This window comes from Trichosurus vulpecula, chromosome 1 (assembly GCF_011100635.1).
Source record: "Trichosurus vulpecula isolate mTriVul1 chromosome 1, mTriVul1.pri, whole genome shotgun sequence".
Lineage (NCBI taxonomy): Eukaryota > Metazoa > Chordata > Mammalia > Diprotodontia > Phalangeridae > Trichosurus > Trichosurus vulpecula.
In genome coordinates this window covers 49,697,599-49,709,676 of record NC_050573.1, presented here as the reverse complement: position 1 = coordinate 49,709,676, position 12,078 = coordinate 49,697,599, and positions in this window count along the sequence as shown.

Here is a 12,078-nt window from a genome sequence, read left to right as displayed (position 1 = left end):
ACTCTGTTTGTGGCTTTAGTCAAGTTTTATGGTTGCCAAATAATCAGTTCTGCATACAGTACTTTCTCAACCAGTCCTCAGATTTGAGCCCTCTCTTGTAACAAAGAAAGTGGGGCAAAACCAACAGATGCAAGGACTATGACTGACAATGTATGCAGCATTCTGCACTCATAGTACCTCACCTTTCTGCTGAGAGGAAGAAGAGAGTATTCCTTTTCTGGACCAAGACTGGCCAATACAGTTACCCAGAGCCTGATTGCTTTTTTGGTGTTCATTTGGTGTATTCCTTTTGTCTGTGTATCCCCGGTGCCTAGCACAGTGTCTTAACAAATACTTGCTGAACTGAAATGATGGAAGAGAATTCAGGGAATTTTATTCTTCATAAGGCAACCAGGATCAGAGAATTGATGGGTGGTTGACATCATCATCCCAGGTTCTTCAGTCCTGTCCACAAGGAGGAAGAAAGGACTTCTCTTCAGAAAGCCCCACCTGAGCCCTTTTTGAGGTTCACACTCACCAAATCTCAGACTTGGAAGAAGCCTCACAGATTATATAGTTCAGCCCATACCTGATCCACAATCCTCTCTGCAACATCCTTGATAATTGATCATCTAGCCTTTGCAGACTCTGGTGAGGAGGGAGCCCACTGACTCCAGTAGCAGCCCATTACATCTAGACAGCACTCATTGTTAGGAAGGTTTTCTTTTCATGGACCTGCACCTTCTACCCATATTTCCTTGCTCTGCCCTTGGGGTCTCTAAAACATAGGCATTTTTATGAAATTGTCACAGAGTGTAAGATTAAGTGATAATAATAATACACATTTGTGTAGTACTTTCCTCCACTGATACCCTTCATCATGACGAAGAGATGACCCTAAGTCCTCAAAGACCATCCCAGAAGAGTTCTGGAAGGTTTATTCAAGGTAGGAAGGTTTTGAACATCAACCTGGTGATGGACTATATGTCTGTTCTCTGAGGACCACCTTAGCTTAGTTCGGAGAAATTCATCAGCACATTGGTTGTAGAGGAATGGGGTTTTTTTTTTGCCATAGCAACTCTTAAAATAGCATTTATCTATGATGGCAAATTTCAGTACTTATCTAACCTCATTTGATCCTCATACGGAAGGAGCTTCAATCTATGCCAGTGGGGCATATGGGGTAAATGGAATCAGATATCCTTGAGATAGTGAACTATATAATACCTTATATCTCAACCTATATCAGGACTAAAGTCTTCTGAGGCCCTGTGGCATGACTGGGACCCTGAGCTCTTGAAGGCTGTTTTGATGGGACACAAGCTATGGCAGGTTCTTACCAAGCTGGGAAGGATTTTGACATATGTCTATTATCCAAAGCATCCACTTTAGCTAAGTTTGGAGAGAGTTCTTACCCAGTTGGCCACGGGATGATGAATTTTTATGTCAGAGCAACTTCCAAAGCCTTCAAAGTCATAATAAAAACCAGGATTTTGTTGTTGTTCAGTCATTTCAGTTGTGTCTGACTCTTCATGACCCCATTTGGGATTTTCTTAGCAGAGATGCTGGAGTGGTTTGCTGTTTCCTTCCCCATGTCATTTTACAGATGAAGAAACTGAGGCAAACAAGGTTAAGTGACTTTCCCAGGAGCATACAGTTAGTAAGTGTCTGAGGCCAGATTTGAACTCAAGTCTTCCTGACCCATAGGCCCAGCACACTATCAACTGCGCCACCTTGTTGGGATTTGCATAACACTTTAAAGTTTGCAAAGCACTATTATCTCATTTGACCCTCAAAACATCCTCACAAGGTATTCTTATCCCCTCTCTATAAGGGATCAGAGAGGTTACATGAAGGACCCACGGTCACAGTTAGTGTCTGAGGCCAGATTTGAACCTGTCTTCAGGACCCCAAGGTTCATCTCTTACTCAATGCTGCCTGTAAACAGAGTGGTTGTGATCTCTGTTAGCAGAAGGAGAGCTCACACTGACAAAGTCACAGGTCCTTGAAATATGTATCTGGTAGCAACCTGACGAGGTACAAAAATAACCTGATGCTCCATCGCTGCCCAGTTAGCATGGCCATCATGGGGCATGGTGCATGACAACGGCTACAGAAGCCAGTCCTGGGTTGCTAAGGATGGCTAGAAAGCTATCGCATGAGCCTTTGACGCATCAACTTTGGCATAAGTTCCCATAGTACAGTAAAATATAGTGGCACCAGGGCATGACATTAACCTCAAAGGCAAGATCTTTGCTAAAGGCCTATCTCTGATACATACCAGCAGTGTGATTGTAAGCAAGTCATTAAGCCTCTCCATGACCCAGGTAACTATAGAGTAGTCATAGGTAAGTTACCAATCTGCATTGGCCAAGCAAATCATAGATCCACAGGTCCAAACCAAAAAAGCAACACAAAATTTAGGAAACTGGGTCTCCAAAAAGTCTATGGTGCTCAGTGCGGAGGCCTCATGTTTAGTGAGTCAACAGAAAGAGCCATTCTCAGTATCTGTTCAACAAGATGGTTGCCAAAGGTTGGGGATATGTCAGTACTGTGATATTAGCAAAAAGGAGGGAAAAGACCCACTTTTCCTTATTGTTTTGGTAGGACATCTTTAATTCAAATGTTATTTAATCAAAACAAAACAAAGAGGAAGAAAGGAAAGAAGCTTATTAAGCTATGTGCCGGGTACTGTGTAAGAAAGTCAGAAATAGGATATAACTTTCCCCCTCTTCCCTGGCATGTGACCTTTTTACTGTGGCTTATTTTTACGTCCCTCAAGCATACTGGGAAACGTGGCGCCACTGTGTATCCAGCAAAGCAGTTTCTGTAGCCAGGAATGATCCCTGAATTAGCCACCAGGTGGTGGTCGGCTTGAGCTATTAGATGGTCCAAACTCATCTACTCAGGGACATTGAGAGAGAGAGAGAGAGAGAGAGAGAGAGAGAGGGAGATGAGAGAGAGAGAGAGAGAGAGCTCTTTCTAATAGGCCGCTGCATATTTTCAGGCCACCAGATGGCGATCAAGTCCACAAACTCTCAAGTTCCTCTTCATCAGAAAAGCATCTTTTGTTAAATGCTCACTGCTCTCTGTTCCAAATTTAATCTAGGGGATGAAATGTAACATTGATACAAATATTAGAATGTGAAATCTATTCTCTATAGCTGGCTGAAGCTCCCACACTGTGAAGCTACTACACTCTCTCGGGTTACTTCACTTATGGATTCAGAAACAACACACTACGATTACATAGTTTACTATGCCTAGGATAAAGTGAAAAAGAAACTAGACCAAACGCATCTTGATGAAGAGAATCACCACTAACTATTTTGCTTTCCTAGAGCACCTCCTGATTTTCTCTCAGATCTTTGGGTACAGATGGGGTAAAATCCCTGCCATACATACAAAAAAGAAGGGAGGAGATGGGAAAGGACATTTTCTCCTTGTCTCAGAGACAGAGACTAAAGGGCCAGGATTCTCGTAGTCTCAGTGCTCAGCAGCTCTGGAACCCTTGTTTCCTCATGATTCCCAGTCACCATGTGTGTTCCAGGATCCCTGTTTGAGATCGCTACATTTAGCCTCTGCATGCACCTGGAAATCATAGTAGCTACCTGCCCTGGGTTGTTTATGGGCATTGCCAGTGTTGCTGGCATTGCTAACAGCCAGGGGGTGCAGTGGATTGAACACTGGGCTTGAAGTCAGGAAGTTGTTGGTATTATTTAGTCATTTCAGTCATGTCCTACTCTTCCTGATCCCATTGGGGGTTTTCTTGGCAAAGATATTGGAGTGGTTTGCCATTTCCTTCTCCAGCTCATTTTAGAAACGAGGAAACTGAAGCAAACAGGGTTAAGTGACTTTCCCAGGGTCACATAGCTAGTAGGTGTCTGCGACCAAATTTGAACTCAGGTCTTCCCAACGCCAGCCCCAGTGCTCTGCACCCACCTCACTGCCCAATGGAGTCAGGAAGAGCCTCAGCTCACTTACTAGCTGTGGGACCCTGAGAAAGTCACTTAATCTTTGTTTGCTTTAGTCTCCTAAATTGTAAATGAGTTTTGATTAAAGGGGCCATCCCTTGACTCACTTCTTAAAGAGGCCTATTCACTGAATGGGCGTTATCTCACTCAAAGAGAGAACCTGATGAAAAGGCCTTAGCCTGAAAGGGCCAGGGTCCCCTATTGTATCCTGGGCCATCTCCAGTCATCCTGGTGAACATCAGGCCACTGGACCCACATGGCTCTGGAGGAGAAAGTGAGGCTGGTGACCTTGCACAGACCTCCCTCACTCTAATCAAAGTCGACTGCAAGTCATGTCATCATTTCCCTGATGTCATGGTCCTCTACAAAAATGAAGGACAAAGAAAGTGGGGACAATGATAGCACCTACCTCCTGAGGCTGTTAGGAGGATTAAGTGAAATAATATTTGTTAAGCATTTGATTAGCATAGTGCCTGGTGCATAGTAAATACTATATGAATGTTAGCTATTAGTATTGCTTTTCACCAGTCCCCAGTTACCCTGGCCCAGGGGCAGGGAACCTGCAGCCTTGAGGCCACATGTAGCCCTCTAGGTCCTCAAGTGTGGCCCTTGATTGAATCTAAACTTCACAGAATGAATCTCCTTAATAAAAGGATTTGGACTTAGTCAAAAGGCCGAACTAGAGGACTTAGAAGGCCACATGTGGCCTGGAGGCCACAGGTTCCCCACCCCTGCCCTGGCCTCTCTCTCTCTCCTAGAAGCTTTGAAGGAGGGAAAGAAAGCAAAAAGAAACTTCTCACCCCACAAAAGACTTGTGTGAACTGACACAGAATCAAAGTGGGAAGAATCAGGAGAACAATATAGATGATAACCACAAAGTCATAAAGAAAAACAACTTTGAAGAACCTAGAAACTTTGATCAATGCAATTATCAACCACAATAGCAGGGAACCAGTGATGAAGCATGCTCTCTACCCACCTCTTGACAGAAGGTTGATGGACTTAAGGTACAGAGTAAGCCATACATTTTCAGACATGTAGGAATCTGCTTTATTTGACTATCAATATTTGTGACAAGGGTTCTGTTTTTCTTTTTCCTTTTTTCCTCCAACTTGGGGAGAAGGGGAAGGAGAGGGCCATTAATGACAGAGTTTCCAAAAACAAGCAAACAAAAAACCCAAAAACAAAACTGAGGGTCATTGAAGGGTCAATTTTCAGAAAAGTTCGTTTTTTTCTTTCTTGTGGTTTTTCCCTTTGGTATTCATTCCCTATAACATCACCAATGTGGAAATATGTTTAATACGAATGTACATATATAGCCTGTATCAGATTACATGTATTGGGGAGGGGAGTAGGGAGGGAGGAAAATTTAGAACTCAAAATCTTATAAAAGTGAATATTGAAAACTAAAAAGAAAGAAAGAAAAAAGGAAAAATTGTTCAGAAAACAAAAAGAAGGAAACAGGACAAGTGGAAAAGCTTCGAAAGTCTAATGCTGAATCTATTATATATTTAAAAGAAAAAGCAAGCTGTATGTAATAGAGATTCACTGTTTCATCCATAATCTGCTTTTTACGTTTTACTTTGTATATGAAACTACTTTATGTGTTAGTTGGTTCAGAAAGAAAATAACAATTTTTTTTAAAAGAAAGTTCTCACAAAGTAGAGAGAGCATCCTTCTATCCTGTTGAGTAACTTCTGTCACACACAAAAATGAGAAGCTCATTGCAAACCCAGATGAAGGAAAGATGAATTTCCCATATCACGATCATCAGAATTTTCTTTTCCAGATTCTGTTTCTATGAATGGTCTCCTAAGCCTGAGAATCTCCACAGAAAGGAAAAGACAAGCAAAGGCATCAGGTTACTGTGCTATAAAAAAAATGGAATAGGAAACACCAGGCTCAATTTAATAAGCATTTACCAATTAGCCCTATGGTAGACATCGCTCTAGAGTCTCCACTGGCTTGGCTCCAGAGGAAAAAAGAAGAAGCTAGAGGGATCAAGGAAGTTTTCCTCCAGGGTACTGTTTGATGAGTCACATGCTAAATTAAATGGCTATTTAGATCAAGATAATAGATAAATGGTCCAATGAAATGAACAGGCAGTTTTCAGAGGAATAATTCCAACCTATCTGTAGGCATGTGAAAAAATACTCTAAATCACTAATAATTAGAGAAGTACACATTAAAACAACTCTGGGGTGCCACTTCACACTCATCAGATTGGCTAAGATGACAAAAAAGTAAAATAACAAATACTGGAAGGGATGTGGGAAAATAACTATGCTGAGGCACTGTTGGTAGAGGTGTTAACTAGTCTAACCATTCTGGAAAACAATTTGGAATTATGCCCCAAAAGCTATGAAACTGTGCACACCCTTTGACCCAGCAGTACTGCTGCTATGTCTCTACCCCCAAAGAGATCAAAGAAAGAAGAAAAAGATCTCTGTGTACAAAAATATTTAGCAACTCTTTTTGTGATGGCAAAGAATTGGAAACAGAGGGTACTTGTCAGTTGCAGGAATAATTGAAAAGTTATGGTATACGAATGTGAAGGAATACTATTGAGCTGTAAGATATGACAGATGGTATGGTGTCAGAAAACTTGGGAAGAGTATGCAGAGTATGGTGGGCAGAACCCAGAGAACAATTTGTACAATTTGCATGGAGAAATATGACATACTCAGAAGCTAACCCAGAAGAGACGTATGTCACAGGCACACTAATGTACTAGGCAGCTAGATGGATAGAGTACTGGCCTTGGAGTCAGGGAGGCATTCAAATCATACTTTAGACATTTAATATCTTGTGACCATGGGCAAGTCATATGGTTTTAATATCCTCCTCTGTAAAATGACGGATTGGACCTCTAAGGGTCCCTTCTAGTTCTATGATCCTGGGGCAACAGGTCTGAACCTTCTGTGATTTTCTTTCTTTTTTTTTTCTTTCTTTCTTTCTTAGGCAATTGGAGTTAAGTGACTTGCCCAGGGTCGCACAGCTAGTAAGTGTCTAAGGTCATATTTGAACTCAGGTCCTCCTGACTCCAGGGCCAGTGCTCTATCTACTGCACCACCTAGCTGCCCCGGGTCTGAACCTTCTGGAAAATAATTTAGAATTATGTGAGAAAAGTGATTTAAATCAGCAATACCCTTTCACCCCATGGTCCCACTACTGGGCATATACCTCAAAGAGGTCAATGTATATGTCAAAATATTTACAATAGCACTTTTTATGTCAGTAAAGCAAAATGAATACCTGGAAACAAAGTGGGTCATTGTTGATTTACTGGGGAATGGCTGAATGATTGTGGAATAGGAACATCATGAAACATGATTGTGCCAGAAAAAAATAAAGCCTATGACGAATTGAGAGAAACGGATCAAGAGAACAGAAATGACCATGATAATGTAAAGAGGGGGAAGGACATCAGACTTTGAGACTGATACAATGGCTCGGCTTGAGTCTAGAGAACTGAGACAGTAACACGCATCCCACCTCTGGACTTCAAGTGTGGGACGAGGAAGATGCTGTCATACATGATCAGCCCAAAGGTTTGCTTTGTTTGTCTGTACTTCGTTGTAACGATGGATTCTACATTAGAAGAAAGAGTGTTGGGGATGTAACTGCAATTTTTTTTTTAAATAAAGCATCAGTAAAATACCTTTAAATGAAGATACTGGTGTCTGGATATTCTGTGCTAAGGGTCAAGTGAAGGGGTGAAGAAATTCTTAAGTGTTTGTCTCAGGTGGAACAGGGGGAGCTGGAGGGATCAAGGCAGGTTTCCTCCTGGGTACTGTATGTTAAAGTCACATACTAAATTAATCAGCAGATGCAGACTCTGAAATGGAAAACCAAACAGATCATGCCAGAAAAATGAGATGAGCCTCCTGTTGAAAAGGAGATGCCAAAGGACCAGGTTCCACTGGCTCGAAGGGCCCCAAATCAGAGTTCATACTCCCCAAGAAAGCTAAGACCTGATGGTGAAGAGTTTAACTGCTGGGTGTTTTGAAGGTTTTCTTGAAGGGACGGTTCCTTGCATTTTAAACACTCAGAGCATCTCACCAAGCCTTTCTGGAGTGACACTGGCAGACACAGGAAGTTGAGAGGCCTAGCAGCTAAACAAGATGAGGCGCTGAGATGCCCAGGCTTGAGCTTGAGCCTTCTGAGAAGCTCACTTGTGTGAATGGTGTTTGGGGTGCAGCAGGCAGTGTGTGCAAGCCCAGAGGTATGTGTGTGCCCGACACTTTTCTATTGTTATTGTCCAGTCGAGTCCAGCTCTTTGTGACCCCGTGGACCATAGCATACCAGTGCTGTCCATGAGATTTCCTTCTTTTGTGCCTGGAACATTTAATAAGTAAATGCTTCTTGATAGATTGATTGACAAGCGCCTGAAGGGAACTGGGCACAATCAAGGAGAGCACTTTGCATGGCTGGACCAGAGTTGTATGCAAGGGATGGATGGATATAGATGTGTGGCAGGATTCAGGGCTGGGCAAGGATGTGGGGGTGGTGGTGAAGTGATAGACCAGAGCCAGGATTGGGGAACCTGCAACCTCAAGGCCACACATGGCCTTTTGACTTGAGTCCAAGTTTTGCAGAACAAATCCTTTTATGAAGGATTTATGAATAGTGTATGTGTGTGTATATATGTAATAAATAGTATAATATACATATATGCAGCACTTGTGTGTCCAAAGCAAATTAAAATACATGGAAGAAAGGGGAGGTGAAAAAAATATGAAAATGGCAAGAGCTTTCTTTTTAAATGGAAAAAAAAAACCTTTTTACTTCCAATAAAAACTTTTAGCCTGTTGATTCAGAGAGATGCAAAGTGAACAAAATGGTGTGAATGTTGTATTCCCATGTATTTGCATTTGTAATGAAAGATAACAGCCTGTTTTCTTTTTTGAAGTTAGTCTCCTACCATGTCATATTAAAATGGACACATTACTTGAGTAAAATTTTTTCCTCTACATACTGTTACAGTGTTACCTTGTATTTAGAATGTAAGTACTTTATTTTAATCTGAACAGAAGCTATGGTTTTCTACAAAAAGTCAGTTATTAGTACTGTAACCTGTCTCTCATAGCAAAGTCACTATTTTATAACAGTTTACCACTATGGGTGATTATAATGTGAAAGACTGAATTTTGAGCGTAAGATGGTATTAATCATGTCAGTGTCATGTCACTAAGTTTAATGCCACTGGTTTTTTTTTTTAAAGTCAATCTATGTACTAAATTGCTTCCAGGTATTTTTTGATTTCCTAAAGTACACTGGGGTTATCTGGAAGATTTGAGTGTATTTTGATGACTGCTGCATTCAACAGCAATGAACAACTACCACTGTATGTTCATAGGTTTTTTGTTTGTTTATTTTTTTCAATTCCTCAGTTGATAGAAGGAATAAGAGGTTTTCTTTTTAAAGAGTGTGATATCAGAATGCAGCAGAGGAACTTAAATGTTTGATCTTGAGTCAGACACCTAACAGACTGCTAAACACAAGGAAAAACTTGAAGAAGAAGAAAAAAGAAGTTTAATTTAATGCTTCATAAGTTGCATCTAGAGTTATAGCACCAGTGTACATTTAGAAACTTTCTTTCAGGGGTGAGAGGGCAGGGGAAGGGAGTGGGTGGGTATGAAGAGGTAGATGAAAGCTTTAATTTAAAAATTAAAAAAAAAGTTTTAGTAAAGGAAATTATTTTGATTAAAAATATTTTATTTAATCTGGGTGTGTTTTTGGACCACATTAAATGAATTGCTAAACTGTGGTTGAGTTGTTCAAGTGAGAGTTTTGATAAGCACCACGTGGACCTGAATTGTGAATTACTGCCAGTTGTACTTTATAGAGCTTATTTTATGATTTAAAAATACTGTTCTGCTAATAGGAGGTATGTTGTGTGTGAGGTAAATAAAATGTGAAGACTTCACAGGGAAGATATGTATAAGTATATATCTATATCTATACTAAGAAATGTTTAAAAATCAAGATATAGGAAAGTGAAAAAAAAATTCTGAGGCCGTGAGAGTCTGATGGCTCACCCTCTGGGAAAGTTTACCCTGAAACTTTTTGTTCTTTTTTCTGGTTCTGGTTTAAAGATTTGTTCAGTAAGAATAGGGTCACTGTGACCTGTTTTCCTTTACTGTAAAAGTGCTGTGAAAGAATGGAGAGGGTCTCCCCCTCCCCTTATCCTATTCTCCTTCTTTAGATTTATAGATGTCACCTCAGTTGTAATCATTAACTAAGGGAATGGGAATTGGAGTTTTTGTGCCTCAATTTCCTGGTTCTTTGTCTAGCTTTCATGTTCAGATTGTAAGCCCACCTCCCAGCCAATGGTGAGAAGGGTCAGAGGTGGGTGGGAATTCTCTTGTGTTAGGTATAATTATGGGTGCTCCTTGTAAAGTGCCTCCCTTGCTGGATTCATTCTAGTGGGGGATGCCCAATTCTCAAGAATTGAATAAAATTTATTTCTGTTCCCACCCTGAGATGGCTCCTTATTAACTTTTAATTGGTGAGGGTCTTTCATCCCACACAGTTACTTTCTCTTTATTTGTATGTTTACCATATACTTTGATATTTGAAATGTTATATACTGGAAAGGTCACTTATATTTCTAGAACAGACTGGATTTTATACAATCTTTTTTCCTTGTATTAACAGCAATAAAAAATGAAAAACAAAAAAAAAGAGTGCAGCCTTTTGACCAAGTCTAAGTTTTGCAGAACAAATCCTTTTATGAAGGGGATTTGTTCTGTGAAGTTTGGACTCAGTCAAAGGGCTGCATTTGAGGACCTAGAGGGCCACATGTAGCCTCCAGGCTGCAGGTTTCCCACCCCTGGCACTATGTCTTGGTAGGACTGGTGAAAGGCTTCTTGGCAAAAGGTTGGATTTTATCTTAGACTGGGGAGACCTGGAAGCCAGGAGGCAGAGATAAGGAGGAAGCTTTGCAGGCGTGGAAGACAGCCTTTTTAGCACACTGCCTGACACATAGTAAATCATTAATAACATGTATATTGAGTGCCTGACCTGGAATTAGGAAGACCTGAGTGAATTCAAATTCCGCGTCAGACAGTAGTTGTGTGACCCTGAGTGAGTCACTTGACCTGTGGCTGGCTGCCTCATTTTCTTCATTCATAAAAAGAGGATAACAAGCTTCTACTTCCTAGGGTTGTTGGGAGTATCAAATGATATACAAATTCTAAGCGCTCAGCACAGTGCCTGGCACATGGTAAGCTCTATATAAATATGAGTTATTATCACTATTAATAGCCCCCACCTCTCAGGGTTGTTGTGAGAATCAGTTGAGATAATGATTGCAAAGCTCTTAGCACATGGTAAATGTTGCATATTAGCTACTATAATAAATAGTATTATTATTGACTAACTGAAAATGCCCCAGTTGGGAGATGGGGTGTGGTTTGTGTAACAGTTCAGGCCATACACATTTACTAAGAGCCTACTACGTGGGAACCCATCAGTCCATATTTATTAAGCGCCCACTAGGTGTCAGGCACCAGGGTTACAAAAAGAGGCCAAAGTCAGTGCCTGACCTCAGGGAGCTTGCCAACTAAGGACCAGCGGAGAGGCAGGCGTCGCCGGATTGCAGGGTAGGGGGAGGGGAGTGAGGTGTAAGAAGGCTGGAAAGGCAGGAGGGGACCCCAAACCGAGAATTGTGGATTAGGTTCCCGGAGGTGATGGGGGCACCGCGGTTTAGAGCTGCAGAAGGATCTTTGTATTACAGCAGGTGTAAACAGCTCAGCAGCCTAGCTCAGTTTCCCCATTCCTAACAAATGTGTGTGTTGCGCGGGTGGGTGGGGAGCCCGCAGATACAGAGCTCGAGCCCCGTCCTGGAGGGAGCCGCCCTTCCTCCCTCCCTCCCTCCCGCCCACTCCCTGCCTCTCAGCGCTCCTGGGCCACAGAGTCCCCACCCACTCGCCTGGGGGCGGGGCAGGAGCTACCCTCCGCTCCCCGCACGTCACGTAGCCCCGCCCCTTCGCCACTCTCTCGGCTCGCGAGCTTCGCCTGGAGGAGGGGGCTCAGGCCTATGGGCGGGGCCGGCGGCGAGGAAGTTTGTCCCTGGGCGCGCGCCGTCCATGGCCAGAGCGCCTGCGCTTCCCCGGTGGCG